The sequence below is a fragment of the Ceratotherium simum genome, chromosome 7 (genome assembly GCF_057802395.1).
Source record: "Ceratotherium simum simum isolate JZ-2026a chromosome 7, ASM5780239v1, whole genome shotgun sequence".
NCBI lineage: Eukaryota > Metazoa > Chordata > Mammalia > Perissodactyla > Rhinocerotidae > Ceratotherium > Ceratotherium simum.
The window spans coordinates 23,074,700-23,102,212 of record NC_141906.1 but is presented as its reverse complement, the minus strand read 5'-3'; the positions used below and the strand labels follow the sequence as shown (position 1 = coordinate 23,102,212).

Below are 27,513 nucleotides of genomic sequence, written 5' to 3'. Positions count from 1 at the left end.
TAATTTATGATATTTCTTAGTTAAAGGACATTATAGTTAAAGGACATTACCGATTCATTAAACAAATACAAAAAGCACTCAGCAAATGTTAACTGAACATTGCAGTTTTCAAGGATGCAGTGATGTGAGAAGCGGGCACCATGCTATGCACAGGTTCTATTTCCATTTCAAATTTATCTTATTAGAAAGTCATTCCACAACTTACTGAGAGTATTTTCCAGAGAAAAAAAGGAAAACCATACTGTTCAGGAACACGTTTCCATCATAATTTTTCTGTTTCAGGATTTTTTCTGGAGGATTTTTTCTGTTTCAGGTCATTTGACCTGAAACTGAGAATGTGCTTGAAGCCCTTTAAGGAGACAAGGGCAGCAGAGTCAGCACTCCTGTATCCAAGCTCTGAAGATCCAAATCCTTAGACTGCTCTTCCCTGGACTGTCTGTTTTAACTGGCTATTGAGGGGTAGATAGTGTGTCTGTAAATGGAAGCCAATGGATGCCCTTATGTCCAAAATGAAGAAATTTTCTTCTTTGTATCAGAATTCCCTTAGATCATCAGCTTTGAGAACCTAGCATAAGTCATTGTTTCAGAAGATGTAGATTTGAAGAATGACAATTTCTTTCTTCTCCCAGTTCCTTGGTTGTTTTCAGAATGTTCTTCATTTTTATTCTGATCGTGACCCTATGGCTCAAATAGTGTGAAAAGTCACAAGGGTGACTGATTTGAAGATAAGCATTTCCTTACATTTTAATACACAAAAAAGAATCTCATTAAAATATCAGAACCTAAAAACTACATACTTTTTGATGTTTTATTCTTGGAGGAATAGTTTTTTCATCATTAATGGCTTAGTCACATTTGAACTTGTCCACAGCCTTGATTAAAATGGCTCTTTTTACCTGGTCATAAATTTCATTCCAAAAGCCAGTCCTTTTCAGACTTATACATAGCATTAGGCTTTGAATACCTAACCTCTTGTGAACTTTTTCTTTTGGTGAGGAAGATTGGCCATGAGCTAACATCTGTTGCCAATCTTTCTCTTTTTGCTTTAGGAAGACTGTCCCTGAGCTAACATCCATGCCAATCCTCCTCTATTTTGTATGTGGGTCACCCCCACAGCATGGCTTGATGAGTAGCATATGTCTGTCCCCGGGATTTGAACCCATGAACCTCTGGCCACCATAGCAAAGCATGCAAACCTAACCACTATGCAATCTGGCCAGCATCCTTTTTTTTGTTTTAATATGCACAGGCAACTGCCAAGATGTCAGAGAAGAAGGGAGTGATGGTTAAATGAGAAAAACAGTTATTTGATTTGTGTTTTCCATATTTCCTTGATAATGTTTCTTGAACTGATGCAGGCTCTATCCTGGCCAAGTTTCTCTTGTATTGTTTCCCAGAACAGACTATGCCAAAATATCACTATGCTTGAGATTCAGAAACTTTCCATGAATGTTTTTTTGTTCAAGGGTTAGTAACTTTTCCTCACAATTTCAGATGTTGAAGAAATACACTTAAAAAAAGTCAATTTGTAGCTCCAGCTAAGAACTGTATATTGGTTGAATATCTATATAGTTATTCTATAGAAATTTGTAGCAGTCTTCAATGATTTTCATTTTCCTCTATGAAAATGACTTTCTCTGAGTCTTTATATAACATTATATATTTTCAATTAAAAAACAACATTCGGAATAATAGTTTAAAATATGAAGTTATTATTTTAAGTGAATTCTATTTGATTTCATTATATCTTCATAGATTTTAGTAATTTGTTTTTAAACCAGAAAGAATTGAGGCAAAGAAAAATGAAGTCCTTTCACAGGAAATCTTCAACTCTTGAAATGTTGATTGATATATTTTTAGATGTGTTATTTGAAAAATGGAAATAATGAGGATTCCCATTTTGAGGAGGGGGTGTTTTAGGATTGTTCAGGTACGGTGATTTTTTTTCAGATACTGGGGCTCTTTTGTGGTCATTGAATATTATTGTTTTTTCGAGTTATCAAGCACATTCTGCTTTGTGATTTTGGTCCATGCATCGGGGATTTCACCTTTATCTATACATTTTTTATGATACTTTTCTTCTAGCTTTAGTTCGAAGTGACAGACAAACCATTTTCATCAAGCACATTCTGCTTTGTGATTTTGGTCCATGCATCGGGTATTTCACCTTTATCTATAAATTTTTTCTGATACTTTTCTTCTAGCTTTAGTCTGAAGTGACAGACCAACCATTTCCAGTATGGTTGGGTGGATGAGTCTGAGGTGATGTGCCATGTGGCATACACCCCTCTGGCCTGTCAATAGTTCTTATATGGGAATTTCTGGCCATCTTCCAAAACAAGAAGATAATCACTTGCTACCACACTAAGACAGCACTCAATGAGAAAGTGGTCTGTTTCGTGCCATCCCTGTCCATTGACAGCCTGAGGATGGTGGAAGAGAACACTGAGGTCTCCCTCATGTGTAGGGAATGTCTTTGTACATACTGCTTTACAGAAGGGACATTGTTTCCAGCAGCCAGAGAGATGTTCAAAGAGCATTTTTTTGATTTGAGGAGGCATTTTTTCTATAGACATACTCAAATAGTTCTGTTCTGTTCTCTGCATTGCAGGATCCAAAGCTTCACTCATGGCTTCTTTGAGAAATTCAACATCTTTTATCTCCTGGTGTTCAATGCTTACCAAGTCTTTTCATGGAAAGATCACATCCCACCCCAGGTGATCACAGAACAAATCCAACCACTTACACATAGTGTTGCTTTTATCTTTAGCTATTGCTGTGGATTCACACATAGTTGAGAGGATGGCAATCTTGATGTAATCGAAACTTATTTGTAAAAAAGTCTTCATTTTTTCACTTCCTTTGTCTGAGTAATATCTTTCAATATGGTTTTTAGTGTAATTCCTAAAAAATAATTCTGAATAATTATTAAAATTTTGTTCTTCTGCCAGAGAGATGAGAATGTGTTTCTCCAGGTGGCCCCTATTTCCATTGAATGCAGGGCAGGTGGATTGTATGTTCCCAGCAACGTTAGTGGCCAGTTTCTCTCATATGGTGGCAGAAACAGCAGGAGTGAGTTTTTGCCACAGAAAATCAACAAATGTTTTGATTGAGGTTGCTCCTTGACAAGAGATCTTGAAACTAATGAAAAATCATCTTTCTTGCTTTCCAGATAGTTTATGGGATCACTAGCTCTCTCAAATGCCATGTGCATCTCCTTAAGTTTCTCTGATGCTCTTTGAAATAAACACAAAGATAAGTCAATTTTAAAGATTTTACTTATTTATTTTTCCCCCAAAGCCCCAGTAGATAGCTGTCTGTCATAGCTGCACATCCTTTTAGTTGCTGTATGTGGGACGCGGCCTCAGCATGGCCGTAGAAGCGGTGCGTCGGTGCGCGCCCGGGATCCGAACCCGGGCCGCCAGCAGCAGAGCGCGCGCACTTAACCGCTAAGCCACGGGGCCAGCCCAAGTCAATTTTATATTTACTTATAAATGTGTATCTTTCCCCAGTGGGTGCAGATTTCACCTTCTCATCGATTATTCTCAGGATTCCATGGAAATAACTTGGATTGTAATCACACTGTTGATTCTAAATGTTATTAGTAGTTTCAGTAAATCTTGAAATAATGTGGTCAGTAGTCATAATTATGGACTGTTTATCACAGATGTCTAAATGCCTTGTAAATAGGAGGTATTTCTCAGTGGTTTTGACATTGTTGTCCTAGTTGAATTGAAACTTTTCTCCAGAATTTCTCCTCAGTATGTCCACCATGTTTTTCACCTGTTAGAAATAATTCAAAAGGATTTTTCAGAATAAACATCAATATTATGCTCTGTGATTGGAGGCAGCCTTAAGGATGCAGCACAGATCCATTTTTTCCAAAGTTGTTTTAACTTCTCATGTAGTTCTTCCTTACTCAGTTCTTTGCCCTTTAGAGTTAAAGCCAATTTTCGGCTTCTTTCCAATAATTCCTTTTCATAACCTGACTTTTGGTTATCCAGTGTTTCTTGACATTTTTTAAAACTAAGAAGTTCATTGGCTTTTCTTTGGCTGTGTGAAATAAGTGCCTCTTTAAGGATTATCAGCTTATTTTCAAAATTTGCTTTCCACTGAACCAGTATTTCACTACCTGGATCTTCATCAAAATATTTCTCCAATTCTTGCTTGATGGCTTCATATTTTTCTGTAACTGGAGCCTCAAATGTGCTTGTTCTGAATGTCTGGATTTTCTCATTCTGAATCTGGTTGATCAGCGTGTTCTGCAAGCCCAACACATGACTCTTCAGTTCCCAGGTCCATGTGTTATACAAAGTTTCCAATTTTCTCATGGCCATGACCTCTTGGGTGTTCCTGAAATTGAAAATAAAGTTCTCATTCAACAGGGCTCTCCACAACTTTTGAACTTGGAATTTTACATCTGATATCTTCATGATACTTCCCCTAGATTCCTCTTTGGCAGTCACAAGAATTCTACTTTCCAGTTCCTGGACGTTGTGGCTGTAGCGAGGATTGGGAGGGGCCATTGGGGGATTGCCATCCCAGAGGTGAGCAAAGTAGTAGACGTGAGTATTGGCATCAAACTTGATGACATCACAAAAGTGAGTTACATCTGAGCAGTGTTCTTGTTCAGCTGCTGTTGCTGTCATTTCATCTAGTTTCTGCTCTAGCCACCTGCGTCCTTCCATAGTTTGGTCTTTAGTCGTAACTTCCCCCAAATTCTGTTGGATAAAGAGGCAACTTGGGGAGATTTTTACTTGTTTCATCCTCAGAAAGGCTTGGGCAGCTATTTGTAGAATATCTTGATTTTCAGATGGATTTTCCCCAAAAATATTGATCAGAGTCAAGTTTCCAAGTCCAATGACAAAGGATTCCAGCTCGTTGTCATGATTCTGGGATTTGTTGCTGAGTTCTGGGGCCTGAAGTCCATCCGTGTCCAGAATAAGCATAAAGTCAAAGCCAAGTTCCTCTGTGAAGGTCTCTTGAACCTTCAGGAGCTGCATGTAGGACCCCCGTGTGCACCTCCCAGCCCTGACAGTGAACTGCAGCCCTAAAAGGGCATTAAGCAGGGTGGACTTCTTGAGCTCTGCAGGCTAAGGACAGAGAGAACAAACAGCCGTTTGTCTCCAAGTTTTGCAGTGTCTTTGTCAAAAACAGCGGCCACCCACTTTAGAGGCACATAGGAAGCATCCCCATCCATGAGCTCAATGGGAACACCAGATATCATCAGATCTGCAGCAATCTGGGGAAGGGAGAGAAAAAGGAGATCTTTGGTAAAGGAAGCTTCTTCCAGAGCTTCATAGATCTGGCCAACTTCTCTGAGAAGTTGCTGAATTCCCAAGGTACAGTTAGTAGTCTCTGCAGAGATAGCTTCTATCTCCTTTTGCCAGTCTTTCAGGTTGTTGCTCTTTGATGCCTGTTGCTTTTCAGTTTGTACCAGTTTGTATAAAGACTTTTTCTTTTCATTCAGCTTTTCCAAGTGTCCTGCAGTCAGGTTGTCCAAAAACACACTCAGCCATTGCAAGAAGTACAGTTTTGTGTTCGTTTCTGAATGTTTTTTGAGAATTTCGAGGACAGATTGCATTAAATCATTGAGAGGAAAGGCTCTGGTGAACTGTTCATGCCGTATTATTTGTTTATCTGTCTCAGTCTCACTCTTGTGTTGTTCAACGCTCCGATTTCCCTTTTCTCTCAGATGGTAGAGTTCTTTGTCCTTTTTACACCAAATGTGCCACAGTTGTCCTTGAAGGGGTAGTAAGTTTTCCGTCATCTGAGATATCTTCGTTTCTTTTAGTAGGGCCATTAGAATCTCTGCCTTTTCTTTGGCGTCCTTGCAATCTCTCTGGTCTTTATCAACAAGGAGTCCTTGCTTCCAAGCTGACTGGGCACAGTCCTGTAAGCTGAGAGCAGTGCCAGAGAGCTCTAGCAAACGTCGGATTGTAGTTGTGAGCTCCTCTGTTAATTCTGCCTCATTTCTGTTCCTGATCCCAATTCTCACTTTTAGGCCAGAATTATTGGCCAGGGTTTTTTCTTTGTCATCAAGTAAACGGGTCAAAGGTTTTGATGACTGACACAGGTCACGGACTACTTTTCGCTTTTCATTGTTGTCATCGGAACTTGACATGGGGATCACAATGAGAGAAGAGACCTCCTGCAGGAAGGTGAGTTGCTTCTTGTGTTCCTTTGCATCTCCATTAACATTGGTGAAGGTCAAGCAGGTATCAAATCTGTCCTCATCCTCCCCTGCAGGACAGAACCAGCAGACCTCCACCACACCCTCCATCAAGAGACAGTCTTTGTTGCTCTCTCTGCAGTGTCGGTGAAAAAAGACATCATTTTTATGTTTACTGAGAAGACAGTTCATGATCTGAGATTTGGAAGCAGAGAAGCCATTTCCAGCTCTACTAAAGGACACAGTGGGGGTAGAGACATGACACATCTGCTGATTGTTGTAATTGTCCTTCTCTTCTTTGGTGATTTCTATGCTTGCTGCCAGCTTCTTCTAATTTGACTGAGAGACCAGAGAGAGAATTCAATTTGAGAATTACAGGGATTAGGTATGAGAAGGGGGAGGGCAAACTGACAAATGGAAAGTTTGGTCAAAATATATTGTCTGGCAAAATCATCTGCACAGTGAAGTACTGCCATCTGAATGTTATAGGGTGAATATGGGGCCTGGATTTTGTGGCTGAAGGATTAGTGGGACTATCACTGTCTTTAAAAATGTCTTCATTTGGATCAAAAGCCTCATTTTCCTGATTTGAGGTTCTTGAACAGACTTGATTCTCTGTGTTTCCATCATCTTTGAAGACCAAGTATCTCAGCCCATAATCCAGCATCAGTAGTTACTGGATAAAATAGAAGGGAAGCTCACATTCAGAGCTAGGCTGGGTGTTGTACACAGAAGTCTTGTAGATCAGATGGAAGTCAGCTTTGCTCATCCTTTTTGGGTAGTAATGTTCTAGGCCTAGACGCTGGAGTAATTCTAGGAGATCTCTATTTTCTATGACCGCCTCTTTGCTATTTTCTTTATCATGTGGTTTATGGACATGTTTCTTTTCATGCAAGAGACTTTGTAATTGTTTTCTCACATCATCCATTTGCAATGAAGACATGGTGGCTTCATAATTCCCGTCAATGAGGAATCTCAAGTATTTCTCTAGCTTTTCCCAATCGTGATCAGCTCCAAGTTTGATGAGGATATGCACAACTTCTTTAGACAAAGATTGTCCCATGTGATGTCTTATTAATGCCAAGCATTGTGTTTTCTCCTCTGGAGAAACAGCTGTGACTCCAGCAGTAGCTGTCAGAACTGTGAGCACCTGTAGCTGCAAATATTTTTGAGCCTCTGGTTTTTATCTTGGGCAGTTTGCGTTTCATCCAGTAGGAAGTCTAACTCATCACACCCCAGGAGATAATGAAAAGTATTGTTTCCCACATGATATCCTGCACCAGCAGCAATGGAAAGTATCAAGATCTGTGTGTCTGGCTGCTCGGTTACTTGGAGGTATTTCAAGAAGCAGCCAAGAGACAAGCTGACCTCATAAGTGGCTTTCCTTTGAGCTTCATCCACTGTTTCTGGGGACTCAGATTTGGCCTTCACTGCCATGAGGTCATTCTGGGTTTCTTTTAAGATTTTAATTAATTCAGAAAAGTGGGAGATGTTGATGTGCTCTTGGCCTGACTCTGATTGGAAGATCTACTGTGTGATGGAATGAGCCTGAGGAAAGTTTGTCACTGTGTAAATGTGAGGATCCAGAAGGCTGTGCAACTGAGATTTAATATGTTTAGTTTTATAAATGGAAGACTTTTTGTAAAAGTTGACAGTGTTTACCAGAAAATTCTGCAGACTCCAATCTGTGAGGCATACATTAATCCAAGTGTCATGACTTTCTATTTTTTGCGTCAACATTTGCATGAAATTTATTAGTTTTGTAGGCTGCTCTTCTGGATCAGATACATTCCAGGATTTCACATCCTCTGGAAAAACCCCAACCTCCTCCCCGACACTCAATAATTCTTCTCCATATTGGATCTGGGCAGTGAGGCCAGTCAGAGCAGTGTAGCTGTCTTTCAGGTGGTTAGCTACCAGAAAAGGATCCTTAAAATTGCTTCTGTGTCTGGAGAGGATGATGTTCCAAATGAGCACCAGCTGAAATCCCCGGTCAATGACACACCAGGTTTTATTACAGGCAACTAGGCCTGCTTTGCACTGCAAAAAGCCATTTGCTTCTGGTGGGCCACCTGTCTGGGCCACAGATAATTGGACTTTGGTTTGGAGACTTTGGAAGGTTGTGCTCTGAGAGGCTGCTTCTGAATGAGAGTCTGACACATCCACACCTGTAGCAACTTTCACTCCAAAGCCATTGTAGCTACCCCTTATGTAAATATCCAAGGCCTCTGCTGTCTGCTGCTTCACTTCTGCCAGCTGCTCACTTCAGAAGCCCTCTGAAATGGCTTTCTGCCAATAGATTCCTCCCAGGTGCAGAGGGCCTTGGTTAGCATGAAAGCCAAACCTTTGGAAGAAGGCTTCAGTCCTGCCCCTCAGCAAGGGGAGTCTGTCTGGGCCTGCAGGCTGACCCAGAAGGTCTTCAATGCATTTCAATTCCTGGAGAGCAGCCTTGGAGAGCTGGAGCTGATCAACTGGAAAGTTGCAGGAGGCCAGCGGGACATAGCTGAACTTGGTTGAGCAGAAATAAGAGGTGTCAGAATGTGATTGTTGGGCTTCTTTGGATTCTGAATGTTTGCTGTGATCCATACCAGCTTCCAGGCTGAATCCTCAACCTCTGCCCTTGGTGAAGTAGTTACACTGAAGCCCAGCTTCTCTATAGTCTGGGTGGACATAGATTCTGCTTGAGAAGATGTGAAATCCTTTGTTTCCATCTGTGTGCCCTGCTCAGGGCCAAAGAGTGAGAACTGCTTGGGGACACTGAATAGCTCCTCTCTCTTCTCTATCAGGTCTCTTTGGTAGCTGGGTTTGTAAATTCCTTGCAGGGCCAGCCCTCCAGATGCCCATCTCACTAGAGATCTAACTGGGAGGGTTTGCCTGTGAGACAGTGTCCACTCCATGAGGTTGAGTTGTCTCTGCATGTTTTCCATGACTTTTCTTAGGGATTTTTTTTTGGGATGGCCAGTACTCTTTGGGGATCTCCATTGCCTGCCTCAGCTCTGCCTCTTTTTTCTTCACTGCCTCTTCTGTCACTGCCTCCCTTCAGACAGCAAGTCTCTTAGTTCCTGCAGTGCCTGCTCTGTCTGCTTCTGATTTTTCTTTATCATATTCTCCTGTGTGTCCTGTAACTCTGAAATACTATTTGAGTGTGACAGGTTAAGCAGCTTCTCCAGGGCTCTTTTCTCCCAGGGATGTTGTGCCTGAGATTTCAGTTTCTGGAGGTCATTTTCTTCTAGGTGTTGTAAGGCCTGGGCACAGGTCACACCCAGGTGTTCCTGCAGCTTGGGTAACCAGTACTCAACTTCCAGTCCTACTTCTCTCAACATCTCTTGGAGATCTTGCCTCCTTTTACCTCGGAGCAGGGGCTCATCAGGAGTGGACTCTTGTGGCCATGGCTATGGGAAGAAAAGAAATGTAGCTGGCCTGTGTCATGACCCTAGGAAGTGGCAGCCTCATGGTTGAAAGGGTGAGTGTACTAAAGAAGCGAGTCTTCAAGGCTTTCTCCTCCCCTCCTTTCATTGTTCCAACAAATATATTTTGTTAGTACCATTTTTAAATTTTTTGTGTGCAAGACATCTTTGTGGGTGTTCTCAGCATGGATTGACTTTTTATTTGCCACGATGAGTTGCAACTTAATAGCCTGGCTTTTTGGCACTTCCTATTACACAGAATCAATTGCCTGGAGAGCATTAAGCTGATAGTTCGAGTTGAAAATATGCATACGTTTGATAGCTTGATGTTTATTTTAAAAATATGGTACCACCAATTAAGTTTCCTCTATTATTTTCTGTCAAATCTGTGTTGAATGATTTCCTCCTGTGTCTCTTTCACCTCTTCTTAGGCCATTTCATGATATTTGTTTATACTCCTGTCCTTTAAAATGCTCTTCTAGATGTCAGCATCATGGTGGTATAAGATATTCCTCCTTTTTGTCCCCCTTTTTAAACAACTAATTAGATATCCGTCCATGAGCAAAAGTGCCTCTGTGGGAGTTGTGATATCTAGCACCACAGGCCAAGGGATGTTGGAGGAGTCTGACCTACCTGTGCAGCTGGTAATAGGCAGAAGACCTCAGTATGGGTTGGGGACCAGCGGATCCAATGAACATGACCCAACCCCTCCTGCCTTGGTGGAAAAAACCCTGGAATATGCTTACCTGGGCACATATTAACAGATAGGGGAGAATTTGCAAAAGTCCAGCCTTCTGAAGGGAGATTCCAGCACAAGCCTGGTGATATTGCACGAGGCTAAACTATCCTGTGGCTGTGACCTCTCCAGTGTGGAAAAAGGAGAGTGGTGAGTGAGTGCCTGGCTCACTGCTGAGTTGTTTGGGATGTAACTAGAGAAACCCATTTCTTTCCAGCAGCACTCAGAGTACGAGGCAAGACCTCCATGACTGGGAGGAGGGAAGAGACTGGGAAAGAGGCAGATAAGAATATCAAAGGGCATTAAAGGGAGACAGTTCCTGCTGATTGTATTCAAGATTTCTGCAAGAAGTCCTCCCATGTGCTTCTGGGGTACCTTACCCACGGATCTCCCCACCAGGTCTGCAGGCACCCCCATCATCCCTAGTACTAAACCCACAACTCCCCTCACTCTGTGGCTGGCTCCTTGTGCACATTGCTGATTTTGATGATGAGAGCTGGTCTGGTAAATAGCATGTATCAGAAAAACAGACCAGGATCTGTGCGCAAAGGAGAAACCACACACTTGAAGTATAGCACCACCTTCTGGAAAACAAAAGAGAAGCTTCCAGTGGCCAGCCTGTTGTGTTGTAGAACCAGAGAAGACATAAAATCTTAAGAATTCTGCCACAAGAGAGAGCAAGATGAGTGAAGCGGATGCACCCATACAAAGGCAGAGAAAATCCCAGCACCAACAAACAGAATACCCTTTCTAATGGCCACTAGTAAAGATTTAAGGAGGCGTCTGCTACTTCAAATGTGAAAGCAGCAATGCAAAACTACAAGGGCATGAAAATCAGGGAAACATGTCATCACCAAAAGATGATAATAATTCTTCAATAACCTCACTCAAAGGCATGGAATTTTGTTACCTGGTTGATAAAGAATTCAACATAGCTGTTTTGAGGAAACTCAATGAATTACAAGAAAACTCAGAGAGCGAATTCAATGAAATTAGGAAAAAATATGTGAACAAAATGAGATATTTACCAAATTGATAGAAATCAAAAAAGAAAGAGAAATTCTGGAGATGAAGAATTTAATGAATGAAATGGAAAAATGGAATACAGAGTATCTGTGCCTTCTAGGGCAGATGGAAAACTGAATAAGTGAGTTAGAATACAGGAATTTTGAAATAACCCAATTAGGAGAATAAGAAAAAGGATTGAAAAAGAATGAACAAAGCCTACATGATCTATGGGATTCCATATAAAGAACAAAAATTAGAATAATCAGGATTCCAGAAGGTGAAGAGGAGGAGAAGGGTGCAGAAAGTTTATTTAAAGAAATAATGGCTGAGAACGTCACAGACCTGGGGAGAGACTTGAACGTCCAAGATCACAAAGCTAATAGATCACCCTGTTATCTCAATGCAAAAAGACCAATTCCAAGACACTGTCTTGGAATGAAACTGTCAAAAATCAAATATAAGGAGAGAATCTTAAAACCAACGAGGGAATAGAAGATTGTAACTTATTAAGGAACTCCCATTAGGCTATCAGTGGATTTCTCAGTAGAAACCCTACAGTCCAGGTGAGAGTGGAATGACATGTTCACAGTGGTTTTTTTTTTGGCAGTAACATTGGTTTATAACAGTGTATATATTACAGGTGTACATCATTATACTTCTATTACTGCATGGATTACATCATGTTCTCACGTTTACCACCCAAATACTAATTACAATCCTTCGCCACACACATGTGCCTGGTTATCCCTTTCCCTCTCTTCCCTCCCCCCTTCCCTCTGGTAACCACCAATCCAATCTCTGTCTCTATGTGTTTGTTTGTTGTTGTTATTATCTACTTCTTAATGAGTGAGATCATATGGTATTTGATGTTCTCCCTCTGACTTATTTCACTTTGCATAATACCCTCAAGGTCCATCCATGTTGTCACAAATGGCTGGATTTCATCGTTTCTTATGGCTGAGTAGTATTCCATCGTGTATATATACCATATCTTCTTTATCCATTCGTCCCTTGTTGGGCACTTAGGTTGCTTTCGCGTCTTGGCTATTGTGAATAACGCTGCAATGAACACAGGGGTGCATGTATCTTTATGCATTGGTGTTTTCAAGTTCTTTGGATGAATTTGCAGCAGTGGAATAGCTGGATCATATGGTAGTTCTATACTTAATTTTTTGAGGAAACTCCATACTGTTTTCCATAGTGGCTGCACCAGTTTGCACTCCCACCAGCAGTGTATGAGAGTTCTCTTCTCTCCCCATTCTCTCCAACACATGTTGTTTCCTGTCTTGTTAATTATAGTCATTTTGACGGGTATGAGGTGATATCTCATTGTAGTTTTGATTTGCATTTCCCTGATAGTTAATGATCTTGAACATCTTTTCATGTGCCTCTTGGCCTTCTGTATGTCTTCTTTGGAGCAATGTCTATTCAGGTCTTTTGCCCATTTTTTAATTGTGTTGTTAGATTTTTGTTGTTGAGATGCATGAGTTCTATATATTTTTTGGAGATTAAGCCCTTATCAGATGTATGGTTTGCAAATATCTTCTCCCAATTTTTAGGTTGTCTTTTCATTTTGTTGATGGTTTCCTTTGCTGTGCAGCAGGTTTTTAGTTTAATGTAGTCCCATCAGTTTATTTTTGCTATTGTTTCTCTTGCCCAGTCAGGTGTGGTGCTTGAAAATATGTTACTAAGACCGATGTCGAAGAGCGTACTGCCTATGTTTTCTTCTAGAAGTTTCACAGTTTCAGGTCTTACATTCAAGTCTTTAATCCATTTGGAGGTAATTTTTGTGTATGGTGTAAGGTAAGGTTCTACTTTCATTTTTTCGCATGTGGCTATCCAGTTTTCCCAGCACCATTTGTTGAAGAGACTTTCTTTTCCCCATTGTATGTTCTTGGCTCTTTTGTCAAAGATTAGCTGTCCATAGATGTGTGGGTTTATTTCTGGGTTTTCAATTCTATTCCATTGATCTGTGTGTCTGTTTTTGTGCCAGTACCATGCTGTTTTGGTTACTATAGCTTTGTAGTATATTTTGAAATCAGGGAGTGTGATACCTCCAGCTTTGTTCTTTTTTCTCAGGATTCCTTTAGCTATTCGGGGTCTTTTGTTGTTCCATATAAATTTTAGGACTCTTTGTTCTATTTCTGTGAAAAATGTTGTTGGAACTTTGATAGGGATTGCATTGAATCTATAGATTGCTTTAGGAAGTATGAACATCTTAACTATGTTAATTCTTCCAAGCCAAGAGCACGGAATATCTTTCCATTTCTTTGTGTCTTCAATTTCTTTCAGAAATGTTTTATAGTTTTCGGTGTACAGATCTTTCACCTCTTTGGTTAAGTTTATTCCTAGGTGTTTTATTCTTTTTGTTGCAATTGTAAATGGGATGGTATTCTTAACATCTCTTTCTGCTACTTCGTTGTTAGTGTATAGAAATGCAACTGATTTTTGTATGTTGATTTTGTATCCTGCAACTTGACCATATTCGTTTATTACTTCTAAAAGTTTTCTGGTGGATTCTTTAGGGTTTTCTATATATAAAATCATGTCATCTGCAAATAGTGACAGTTTCACTTCTTCCTTTCCAATGTGGATCCCTTTTATTTCTTTCTCTTGCCTGATTGCTCTGGCTAAGACTTCCAGTACTATGTTAAATAGGAGTGGTGACAGTGGGCATCCTCGTCTGGTTCCTGTTCTTAGAGGGATAGCTTTCAGTTTTTCACCATTGAGGATGATATTAGCTGTGGGTTTGTCATATATCGTCTTTATTATGTTTAGGTACTTTCCTTCTATACCCATTTTATTCAGAGTTTTTATCATAAATGGATGCTGGATCTTGTCAAATGCTTTCTCTGCATCTATTGAGATGATCATGTGATTTTTATTCTTCATTTTATTAATGTGGTGTATTATGTTGATTGATTTGCGAATGTTAAACCATCCCTGCATCCCTGGAATAAATCCCACTTGATCATGGTGTATAATCTTTTTAATGTATTGTTGTATGCGATTTGCTAGTATTTTGTTGAGGATTTTTGCATCGATGTTCATCAGTGATATTGTCCTGTAATTTTCTTTTTTTGTGTTGTCCTTGTCTGGTTTTGGTATCAGGGTAATGTCAGCTTCGTAGAATGAGTTAGGGAGCTTCCCCCTCTCCTCAATTTCTTGGAAGAGTTTGAGAAGTATAGGTATTAAGTCTTCTTTGAATGTTTGGTAGAATTCACCAGGGAAGTCGTCTGGTCCTGGACTTTTATTTTTGGGGAGGTTTTTGATTACTATTTCGATCTCCTTACTGATGATTGGTCTATTCAAATTCTCTACTTCTTCTTGATCCAGTTTTGGAAGGTTGTATGATTCTAAGAATTTATCCATTTCTTCCACATTCTCGAATTGGTTGGCATATAGCTTTTCATAGTATTCTCTTATAATCTTTTGTGTTTCTGAGGTGTCTGTTGTAACCTCTCCTCTTTCATTTCTGATTTTACTTATTTGTGCCTTCTCTCTTTTTCTTCTTGGTGAGTCTAGCTAAAGGTTTGTCAATTTTGTTGATCTTTTCAAAGAACCAGCTCTTGGTTTTATTAATTTTTTCTGTTGTTTTTTTGGTCTCTATTTCATTTATTTCTGCTCTGATTTTTATTATTTCCCTTCTTCTACTGATTTTGGGATTTGTTTGTTCTTCTTTTTCCAGTTCCTTTATGTGCATTGTTAGATTGTTTATTTGAGATTTTTCTTGTTTTGAGATAGGCCTGTATCGCTATAAACTTCCCTCTTAGAACCGCTTTTGCTGTATCCCATAAATTCTGGCATGTCTTATTTTCATTTTCATTTGTCTGCAGGTAATTTTTGATTTCTTCTTTGATATCTTCATTAACCCAGTCGTTGTTCAGTAACATTTTGTTTAATCTCCACGTATTTTTGGCTTTTCTGATTTTCTTCCTATAGTTGATTTCTAGTTTCATACCATTGTGGTCAGAAAAGATGCTTGGTATTATTTCAATCTTCTTAAATTTATGGAGACTTGTTCTGTGGCCTAATATGTGATCAATCCTGGAGAATGTTCCATGTGCATTTGAAAAGAACGTGTATTCTTCGGTTTTTGGATGGAATGCTCTGTATATATCTACTAGGTCCATCTGTTCTAGTGTGTCATTTAAGGCCAATGTTTCCTTATTGATCTTCTGTTTGGATGATCTATCCGTTGGTGTAAGTGGAGTGTTAAAGTCCCCTACTATTATTGTGTTACTGTCTATTGCTCTTTTTATGTCTGTTAATAATTGCTTTATATATTTAGGTGCACCTACATTGGGTGCATAGATATTTACAAGTGTTATGTCCTCTTGTTGGATTGTTCCCCTGATCATTATGTAATGCCCTTCTTTGTCTCTTTTTACAGTTTTTGTTTTAAAGTCTATTTTGTCTGATATGAGTACTGCTACCCCAGCTTTCTTTTCATTGCCATTTGCGTGGAGTATCTTTTTCCATCCCTTCACTTTCAGTTTGTGAGTGTCTTTAGGTCTGAAGTGTGTCTCTTGTATGCAGCGTATATGTGGGTCTTGTTTTTTTATCCAGTCAGCCACTCTATGCCTTTTAATTGGAGCATTTAGTCCATTGGTGTTTAAAGTAGCTATTGATAAGTATGTACTTACTGCCATTTTTTAACTTTTTTTTTTTTTAGTAGTCCTTCTCTGTTCCTTTCTTCTTCTATACAGAATTGATGGTCACTTTAGTTTGACCTCTGTCTGAAAGCTGTACTATTTAACTCCCCTCCTCCCTCCTTTTATGTTTTTGATATCATATCTATCCTCTTTCTCGTGCATTTGTATCCATTACGTGCTTATCATGGAAATAGATAACTTTTCCTGTTTGTGGTCTTCCCTTTCCCCTTAAATCGGTCCCTTTAACATTTCTTGTAGCACTGGTTTCTTGGTGACAAACTCCTTTAATTTTGCTTGTCTGGGAAAATTTTGATGTCTCCTTCCATTTTGAATGATAACCTTGCTGGGTGGAGTCTTCTTGGCTGTACGTTTTTTCCTTTTATCACTCAAAATATATCGTGTCACTCTCTTCTAGCCTGTAAGGTTTCTGCTGAGAAGTCAGCTGATAGCCTTATGGGGTTTCCTTTGTATGTAACTTGACATTCTCTTGCAGCTTTTAGGATTCTCTCTTTATCTTTAATTCTGGACATTTTGATTATGATGTGTCTTGGTGTGGGCCTCTTTGGGTTTATCTTGTTTGGGGCTCTCTGTGCTTCCTGTACCTGGATGTCTGTTTCCTTCCTTAGGTTAGGGAAGTTTTCTTCTATTATTTCTTGAAATAGATTCTCTGCCCCCTTGTCTCACTCTACTACTTCCGGGACACCTATAACACGGATGTTAGTGTGCTTGATGTTGTCCCAGAGGTCCCTTAGACTGTCCTCACTCTTTTTAATTCTTTTCTCTTTTAGCTGTTCACCTTGGGTAATTTCTTCTAGTCTTTCATCCAGCTCACAGATCCGTTCTTCTGTATCCTCTACTCTGCTTTTGAGTCCCTCTAATGAATTTTTTATTTCCAGTACTGTATTCTTCATTTCTGAGTGGTTTTTTTTATATCTTCCATTTCTTTGTTGACATTCTCACTGAGTTCATCTATTCTTCTCCCCAGATCAGTGAACATCCTTAACACTCTTAGTTTGAACTCTCTGTCAGGTAGGTTGCTCATTTCTTTTTCGCTTAGTCCCTTTTCTGGGGTTTTGTCCTGTTCCCTTACTTGGAATGTATTCTTTTGCCTCCTCATTTTGCCTCTTTCCCTGTGCTTGTGTCTACGTATTAGGTAGGTCAGCTACGTCTCCTGCTCTTGGATAGGTGACCTTATGTAAGTGATGCCTTAGGAGGCTTCCAGTGTGCTTCCCTCAGTTCTCAATGTTCCAGGGGTGACCCCTATGTGGGCTACATGTGTCCTTCTGTTGTGGCCTGTTTGCTCTCCCTGTAGGCACCCAGGGAGGCCGAGTTATGCTCCTGGCCAGCTGTTGTAATGCTCAGCTGCTTGTATTTGTTGTGGGCCCTTCAGTCTCTTTATCAGGTATTGGAGCCCCAGCACAGTTGGCTGCAACTTCTAATAGCACATTTGTGTTGCAGTATTTCTTTTAAGTGAGTAGGCCCCCAGTGTGGCAGGTTGTTAGGCTCAGGGCCTTACAATTGCTGTAAGCCTCTAGCCTATTAGGTCTCTTGTCAGCTCTCTGAGGATTGCAGCTGGGTTGGGCTGGCCTCAGGCTCAGGAGCACCCAATTGTTTCAGGCTTTGGAAGGTGGGGCAAACCCCCTATGTGGGTCTTTGAGAAGCACAAGTCTTCTGCAGCTGACAAGCCCTGCCACCCACAAGTCCACACACACAGTCAACACAGTCCTGCCCCGTGTGCGCGCCCCGACCTCCCCAAGCGGACCCAGTTTCTCCACTGTGGGAGCCCCACACACTCCGCCACCGCCCCGCACTCTCCACCCACTCCTTATGCACACCCTGCCCCGCTAAACTCGGCTCAGTTGCCAGGCTGCAGAGTATCCAGTCACCTATATATGCAGGCCCACAAGTTGCCTGAGGGCTTGTTGTTGTGTGGGGCCAGTCTCTAGGGTGGGCTGCCTGCCCTGGCTGAGCTGGATTAAATAGGTGTTCTAGTGGGTGGGGCAGACCCTAGGCTAGCAGGCCTCAGGGAGAACTCCAATGGCGTCTGTGTCAGCACGCCCACACCAGGCCACAACAATGGTCGCCACCAATGTCCCAGTCCCTGGAGAGGTCTCATTTCTCACCGAGATGCACTCAGGGCCTATTAGGTGAGTCTCTTTTCACCACAGCACTGTGCACCTTTCTTTCTGGTGATTTTAGGTTGATTTCTGAAACAGGTGAGTTTGCGCAGTCCCTTTAAGAGCCAGTTTTAGTTTCTTTGTGAACCGGGTTTTCTGGGGGTACTCCCCAATGTTTTAGTAGTAGGCACAGTCAGATATTATGCCACTCGTCTCGATTGTGCTGGGTCCACAAAATGCCCACAGCAGGGGTGCTCCCCGGCTCAGGGGCCTGCGCCTCCAGGGAGGGCTGCGTACCTGTGAGCTGCTCCCGGCAGCTGTGAAGCTGGCTGCTTGTGAAGGTGGGGTTTTTTGTCTCCAGAAGATAGTCTCTGCCTCTTCTACCTCAGTTAGGATTGTCCGTTGTTGCAGGAGTTCCTCTGATCCAGTTTGCAGTTCTGTCTCAGGGGTAATTTTTCCACGAGTAGTTGTAAATTGGCTGTGTCCACGGGAGGAGGTGAGTTCCGAGTCTGCTTACGCCGTCATCTTGACTCGAGATCTTGGAAGAAGTATTACTTGATTAATTCTATTTACTCCTTGACTTTGAAACTCCTCCTTATTATGGGCACTGCCTGAGGACAAATTGCATAAGGAGCTGCCTTGGGAGTGGGGAGTTAGGAAATGCAACAACTCAGAGGGTTCTGAGTTTCCCAGGATACAACATGATCTGAGGAGAGAACTGAAATTTAAAAACACTTTCTTCACAAATGCGGATAGAAGAAAAAGAGAATTAAAGATAAAAGTTGGCTTGAGACTATAAATAAAATTATTCTAAAAAGATACTTTTCAAGGAGACCAATAGAGATGATCTAGAAAAAGAAATGCAGAATTAAGGGAATTGGACATAAGAACAAGACGTGGAATTTCCTAGATAATTAGTAATTATTTCTGATAATTAGTGATTATTTCTTTTTTTTTTTTTTAAAGATTTTATTTATTTATTTTTTCCCCCAAAGCCCCAGCAGATAGTTGTATGTCATAGCTGCACATCCTTCCAGCTGCTGCATGTGGGACACGGCCCCAGCATGGCCGGAGAAGCGGTGCGTCGGTGCACGCCCAGGATCCGAACCCCGGGCCGCCAGCAGCGGAGCACGTGCACTCAACCGCTAAGCCACCGGGCTGGCCCCTAGTGATTATTTCTGATATACTAATTAAGTATTTCATGCACTTAATGGCCTAATACCCCCAGATCCACAATAAAGTAGTTGGGTATGTGTATTGGAAAAATGACCACAGTGAAATAGAACTCAAATTTGACTGCTTTCTCCACTAAAAAGAAATAGCCTTTAATTAATTTTAACAACTCTCTCAGGGAGGTGATTTTTACCCAAGAGGTGTGAAGCAATGTGGAAGCACACAGCCTAAATCTGAACAATTACAGAACAAGGTTGTGAAGGAATTTTCATATGTGAATGCACACTGACCCATGTCTGCTATTTCAGGAATCATAGAAAAACAAAAGTTACATAACAAGAGACTCAACATGGACAAAAGAAGCCCCAATATTCAGAATGCACTAAAGCCTTAAAGAAACTACAGAGCAGTGGGACAAATAATTGGAAGACCTGAATTCTAGTCCATGATTTATCTCTAACTAACTTTTGAATGTGAAGCAAACCTCAATTTATCTAAACTTCAGTTCCCTTAAGAGTGAAAAAAAGACTCTAATACTAAAAAAATTCAGCAAATCATGGATGCAGACAATGTATAGCATTGCTAGTGGGTAAGATAAGGAGCTATTGAGTACTTCTCGGGGGCCTAGCCCCACACTGCATATTGAAATTATAAAGATGAAAAAGTCAGATTTCGGGCTGGCCCCGTGACTTAGCGGTTAAGTGTGCGTGCTCCACTACTGGCGGCCCGGGTTCTGATCTCGGGCACGCACCGATGCACCGCTTCTCCGGCCATACTGAGGCCGTGTCCCACAAACAGCAACTAGAAGGATGTGCGACTATGACATAAAACTATTTACTGGGTCTTTGAGGAAAAAAAAGGATGAGGGTTGGCAGTGGATGTTAGCTCAGAACTGGTCTTCCTCAGCAAAAAGAGGAGGATTAGCATGGATGTTAGCTCAGGGCTGATCTTCCTCACACACACACGAAAAATGTCAGATTTCTCCATCCAAAGTCTTGAGAAGGAGATAAAACAAGTCAACAAGCCATTACAGTCCAATGTGTTACAGCCATAAGAAAGATACATGTTCCAATATCCCTAGGAAGGTCCTAACACTGTCTTCAGAGGTGGCCTTCCAAGAAAACAATGGGACTTTCTTCTTATCTGTGCCTGGGCATCTGAGCCCATATTTTGCTGGAGAAAAATCACAAACGAGAATAGATGATACCATCATAAATTAATGCTCATGGAGCTCAACTGGGTCACAAACAATGGCTGGCTATCCTACGCTATATTTTAAATCAATTCACTCTCCACTTTTCTTAGAGACTCCCACCTCTGATTTCCAATCTGCCACTCCACTTCCTCCTCCAACTCTGAGCAGACAATTTTACTTCTTATTTTACAAAGTCAAATGAAGCTATCAGATGTGTATTTATTCAACTTCCCACTACTAAATAATTATACTCACCTTCTGGCATCTCTGCTTATTCCTTCCTTACTTCTTATCTAACATGCTTCCTCTATCTGCTCTACAACCCATGAGTTTTCTCAGGAAACTCATCTATGAGTTTTCTCAGGAAACTCATCTATCAGAAATCCCGTCTCTTTCTGTGTATTAAGATCATTCTCTTCACAAATATTCACTGAGCACCTCCTATGTGACAGGTGCTATTCTAGGTGCTTGCTATAGCTCACTGAACAAAACAGACAAAAACAGGCCCAAAGCCCTCATCTTAAGAAGCTACATCCTAGTGGAGGGCTACAGGTAGTAAATCAGTCCTTCTCAAGACTTTGAATAAATACAATAAAGATATAAATGTGGGAACTGATAAGTTCTATGGAGAAAATAGATAGAGCAAGTTAAGTAAAATCAGGAGTGTGTGGAGTAGTGGCAGGTTTATATTTTAAGTAGAATGGTTGGGATTAGTCTCACTGAGCAGAGTCAGGAAGAAAGTAAAGGCATTAGCAAATGTGGTCGTCTGGTGGAGGAGCTTTCCAGACAAAGGGGATAGGTAGTTGAAAGACCCTAAGGTGAGGCACAATGTGAGGAACAGCAAGGAGTCTAGTATGGTTGGAGCAGAGTGAGTGGAAGAGAGAAATGAAGTCAGAGAAGTAAGAGTTAGGGGAGCTGATGATGAGCTTATCACCATGGTCCTTTTAAGCAGCTGTAATCATATTGGCTTTTGCGCTGAGTGGATCGGGGCCACTTTGGAAGGTCTTGAGCAGTTGAGTGACCTGATCTTATCAATGTTTCAAGAATTCTTCTGACAGGTTCTTCTTATTTGAATAATTTCCTATAACTGTTAAGGTTGATCAATCAGTTATCTTTGTTCCTAAAAATAATCCTTCTTTACTAGCCATAATTTTGTATCTGCTTCAGAATACCATTCCATCAATTAACCCCTCTTTTTTCTTGCCTTTGACTGCTTACTTTCTACTGCTACTACCTCTCTGGTAATATCCAGGTCTTTCCTATCTTAAAAATACTAGTTTTAGTTTCCCAATCCATGACCCCTCCCCTCATCCCAGCCCCCACACCTTTATGCCTACCATGGGCCTGGTAGTTCCAGGCACTGAAAACACCAAGACAGACAGACATTGGAGCTATCTAGTAAAGGAGAGAGAAAGGGACAGAGAATTAGACTATAATGTAATAAGCATTGCAATAGAATATTGGGTATTCTAATACTCAATAGAATACTGAGTATTGGGAAGCCAGGGTAGAGAATAATTCTTTGTCAGAGAAGCCCAGAAAACCTTCACCAAGGAGATGCCATGTGAATGTAAATGTAGCATTGTAGAGTTTCGGAGGGAAAGAGAAATATCAAGGAGAGAAAAATAGCAAATGCAAAGGCACAGAGTAAAGAGATAAAAAGTTGATGATAGAATGATTTGCATTTTGATTAGAAAGAATTGGTGGCATGGAGGAAAGAAATGGCTCAAGACAAGGCTAGAGAATGAGGTGATATACGGTTAGTCCTAATACTTCACACTTTTTCCTATAACTTTTTACTAATTCTCCCCATTTCCAACACACTGGGTCATGCAACATCTGATGGAATACTTCTTGTCACAGTGACCACATGTGGAAAACAAGATGAGTCTCATTTACATATTCTTTAATATTAGCCTGAGCTCTCTCGATTTTTAAGGTTCATATTTTATTCTTGAAACTTAGAGTAAGTTGATAGTATTGTATTGCCTCAGACACGACCTAGATCTCTGCACATACCCACCATTCTGGATACATGAATGAGAGACACACGTCCTACACTTGCTCTCTGCTGAATGCTCACCCTGTTTTGCTACTTGGATTTCATCATCTTCACTCCTCATCTCTGTTTTTCCCTGTATAATCTGTCCGAGAATAAAAATACTCATCATTTACTGGGTATCTATCATATGGCAGAATTGGTACTAAGTCCTTTCCGTACTGTATCTCACTTAATTCTCACAACAACCAAATAAGGCAGATATTATTGGTCTCACATTACAGGTAATAAGGGAAACAATTGGCTAAGTTCATACACGTAAAAAGTGGCAGACATGGAATTATAACCTAAGACTGTCAATCTCTATACTCTTTCAACTATGCAATAATCCTCCTTCTCTAGGTATTGCTTCCCACCTCTGTCTCTTCCCACTGCCACACTCCCAATTCACACCCCAAATATTGTAGATCCATAGTCTGTTCTTTTCTTATTTCTTTACCATCTTGTCCACTCTCTTTATGCCTGGCTTTACCCTCGTACTGAAACCAATTTTCCTTTTCATTCAAGTCTTGCATGTCCAAACCGTTCACTCCTGAATTTAGACTTTACACCCTATCTGAGCCTTTATTATCAATCTGAAATTCCAAAGCCTGATTTGGCTAGTTGTTTTCCATGAGCAACTTACCCTCCAGGTTTATGTAACATTCAAGACCCCCTAATATTTGAGATACTTTTCACCGCACCTCTAGTTAGACCCCCAAATGTCTTTAAAGTCTGAATCTACATGACCTCCCCCACCGTACATTGACCTCTGATCCAGCCCCTGCCCTGGTGTGTTCCACCTCATTACTGCCCATTTCCTAACTTGGAGGTCTTTGTTAAATAGTGCAAATACCAGGAAGGTAGGATGGAAAGGAAAATGAAAATTTCAAGTCTCAGCAGAGATAGAGTAGGCATGCCTTGCAAGACACATAGAGGCAGGTAAAAGGGCTATTTTCCATGTAAGACAGCATTTGTAGATACTATATAGTGTTCTTGTCTCCAGACTGAGTGATCTTGACAAAATATAAATATGAACATGTGACTCTGCAGTTTAAATCCTTCAGTGGCTACTGTACGTCTGAATTCCTTACACTCCGCAGCAGGTCTCTCATGATATGACCCCCATGTTTCTCATATCCTAATCTTATTCCTTTGTCATATACTCAAGCCAGGCTTGAGCCACATTTGCATATACCCTGTCTTCTACCCGAAATTCTTTCTAACTCTTGCCACCTGGCGAATGCCTACTCAGATTCATCCTCTCAAACCATCCCTAACAGCTCTCCCACTATCTCCACTGCCTGCCCATCACCCCAGCTATCTGGTTTTGTAACATTTTAGACCTTAGAGCATCATATCATGATAACATGTATCATTTTGCTTACCAGTCACCGTTACCAGATTGTGAACTCCTTGGAAAATAACAATTTTATCCTATTTTCAACTTGTTCATCTTTTTATCTCTAGTGTCTAGCACAGTTCCTGATGCATGGTTGGCACTCAATAAGAAAATAATTTGTAATGTTTAATTAAGACCAGATATCTAACCATAGTGCATTCTATTTACGTCTCTTTAGGGACCTGGGTGAGGTAGGTCATCTTGGTTGAGTCTGGCTTAGAGATCTTGGTTCAGCTGTCCAGTGGTCAGATCAATGGAGAGGTGTTCTGGAGAATATGGCCTGTGCCGCCCCTGTGAGTCCTTGCCTCTCCACCTGAAGGGAGTTGCAGATAGGTGACAGAAAGGCAAAGGGAAAAGAAGGGGAAAAGGAAATAAAGGAGAGTCTTTTGAATAGCCTGATCTAAATCCTAGATAATTGCTTCTCTGTGAAACTCAAGAGTTCCATGACTTTGTGATTCTTCTTTCCTTGGAAAGATTCTGGGGTCTAGAAAGATTATAGGGAAATGAAAAATTATTCTACAATTGATTCAAAGAAAATGCAAAATCACTTCAATTCATATTTGTGGTAAGACTTTTAAATCTAGAATTAAAACATTACTTCTGGGCCTGTTGGATGCCCTGTTGGCTGATAAGAGCCCAAGATGCGAGAGATGTTTGTTTCATATGTTTTTTCTCTGTATCTGTTCAGTGTGTGTCTCTTCTCACTCCTCTCTTTCTTTCTCTCAATCTCATTCTTTGTTGTTCTGCCGCTGAACTTGGGCTGGCTTTGTATGTTGACTCCTCCCACAGTCCTCACCCAGAGAGAACCAAGAGCTGGACAGGTCCAGGATGCAGTGAGCCCACTGCTCAGCAAAGAAAACTGTTCTTTAAAAGACACAGCCTTGGGGATCTGATTCACAAATTCTATAGGAGTTTCAAGAACAACAATAACAAAGAAGTTAGAGAAATTTCCCTAGTGACTTCAAAAGGTCAACAAACAGAGAAGATGCTAGATGATCATCAGATAGAGAAACAGAGAAGAACAGCAACAGGTTCATGGCAAATCAGCCTGATGACTCATCCTAACCCTAGTCTCAAACTTTGATTTTCCTTCCTTTCCGTGGTTGTCTGGGAGGTAACTATTATTGGTGACCCATTATTTTAAGGCGTTAATATTATTCAGAGGGGGTGCTGGTGAGAGGATCATAATTACAAAAGATGACTTAACGGTGTTAAGAGTACATACTAAGCTCTAGGTAGAAGCACAAGTTTCCCTCCCATCCCTCTCCTCAGGAGAAGGGTGTTCCCCAGCATCGATACACATGATTGCACATAAGGCTAGGAAATCAAGCTTTGGTGGGTAAAGCAAATTTAGAAGTAGCCTGTTTGGGTTCTTTTATCTTTTAAGGAAACTTCTCTTGTCTTGGATCTTCCTTTTGGATTGTTTTACTTTGCTCTTCTCTTTCCTGCTTATGTAAATAGTTATTGAGAATAACTGAAGAAGAGGTTTAGAAGGAAGAATAGCCATTCTCAGAGATCCAAGAAGAAAATAAGCCAGGATCCAAAGCAAAAGAGGACAGGAGACCAGACAAAGGACACATGGAACAGGCAGCTGATGGCAAGTCTGCTCTACACCTTAGATTGCAGCAATATCTTTCCTCCAAATAAAATGAGATGAAATAATTGCAAAATTCAACAAAAAATTGTTATTACTACACTTACCTAGTTACTATTATGATGCAACAAATGTAGGAGTTTATATGATATATTTCCATGTACACTTATAAAGAACTCTGCTTCACAATATTCATAACATTTACTTATTTGGCTGATTTGATTATCAATAGCTGAAAGATTGAAGTTCTAGGATAATTCCAGATACTTTAGGTCAAAATCACTAACTATCAGGGAAATGCAAATCAAAACTACAATGAGATATCATCTCATGCCCGTCAGAATGGCTATAATTAACAAGACAGGAAACAAGATATGTTGGAGAGGATGTGGAGAGAAGGGAACTCTCATATACTGCTGGTGGGAGTGCAAACTGGTGCAGCCACTATGGAAAACAGTATGGAGATTCCTCAAAAAAGCAAGGATAGAACTACCATATGATCCAGCTATTCCACTGTTGGGTATTTATCCAAAGAACTTGAAAACACCAATTTGTAAAGGTACATGCACCCCTGTGTTCATTGCAGCGTTTTTCACAATAGCCAAGACTTGAAAGCAACCTAAGTGCCCATCAAGGGATGAATGGATAAAGAAGATGTGGTATATATACACAATGGAATACTACTCAGCCATAAGAAACGATGAAATCCAGCCATTTGTGACAACATGGATGGACATTGAGGGTATAATGCAAAGTGAAATAAGTCAGAGGGAGAAGGTGAAATACCGTATGATTTCCTTCATTAAGTAGTAGATGATAACAACAATAAACAAACACATAGGGACAGAGATTGGATTGGTGGTTACCAGAGGGGAAGGGGGGAGGGAGGAGGGTGAAATGGATAATTTGGTACATGTGTGTGGTGATGGGTTGTAATTAGTATTTTGGTGGTGAACATGATGTAATCTATGCAGAAATAGAAGTATAATGATGTACACCTGAAATTTTTACAATGTTATAAACCAATGTTACTGCAATAAACAAAAAATTAAAAAAAAAAAAATCCACTGTTCAGGCCCTTGGAGAATTTAGGTTTGCGTCTTTAAGACAAGTGGTTGGCCTAGATTTAATATGCAGAAATATTCTGTGTGTCTAGGAATAAAAATCCAGTGAGAACTGCCAAGTAGGATTCAGATCTTCAGATTTCACCATCAGCAGATTTCACCATCCTGTACTCAGCCCTTGACCCCCTCATCAGTGACTCTACTGCTCTGTGCTTATCTCAGCTGAGCCCAGCAAGTGAGAGTAGAGAATGGGTCAAGGGGGCTGCGTCTCTTCAGGAGCTTCTGCAGGGTTTGTAAAGAATTAGGCTTTCCTTTTTGTTTTTTTTTTTTGAGGGAGGGCTTATCTTTAATTCTCCTTGCATGGAAGTCAGTATAGAAATCTGGCTCTAAGGTGCCTGCAGAAATCAAATTCCACACAGAAGAAAAAAAAATCTAGGATTTTTACCCTAAAATCTCTAGGGTAATAACCTCCCGCATTGACCTCATCTTCTGACAGCTGGACTCTGCCAGATACCCTGCTGCCCTTTGCTGACTCTGTGTTCCCATCCCCTTGTTCTTTCCCCATTACCACATGCAGAAGACTCCAGAGAAACCTGGTTTTTTGATTTTGAAAATCCTTGGGTCTAGAAAGTGACATAAATATGGCAGCTATTTGAGGACTTATGTTACTGTAAGACCCAATACCCTGCTCTATCATCTCTGTCACCACTCATATGGAAGGTAAAGTTTGTTCAATTTATAATCTTTGTTTCTTCTTGAGCTCAAGGTAGGAAGAAAAAAAACCCATTGTTTTTGCAACTGACCCTACTCCCCGAGCAGGTGAGCAAGCCTCCTTTTTCCTGCTGGTCATTTCTGTGGGTACCAATGCTAATAGATATTGTGTCTCTGTACTTAATTCACACTTTGTTATTCCTGGTTGTATAAGTGTTTGTGTTTGGGTATATGCGTGAAA

The 27,513-nt window shown here is 40.7% G+C and overlaps 1 protein-coding gene and 1 pseudogene across 1 annotated transcript in view; one reads left to right on the top strand and one right to left on the bottom strand.

The window, feature by feature from the left end:
* LOC147916583 (uncharacterized) overlaps positions 1-27,513 on the top strand; it is a 171,760-nt gene that overhangs the window by 136,569 nt on the left and 7,678 nt on the right. The gene's annotated exons all lie outside the window — the stretch shown is intronic.
* On the bottom strand, positions 1,981-27,126 carry LOC147916584 (interferon-induced very large GTPase 1-like; annotated as a pseudogene).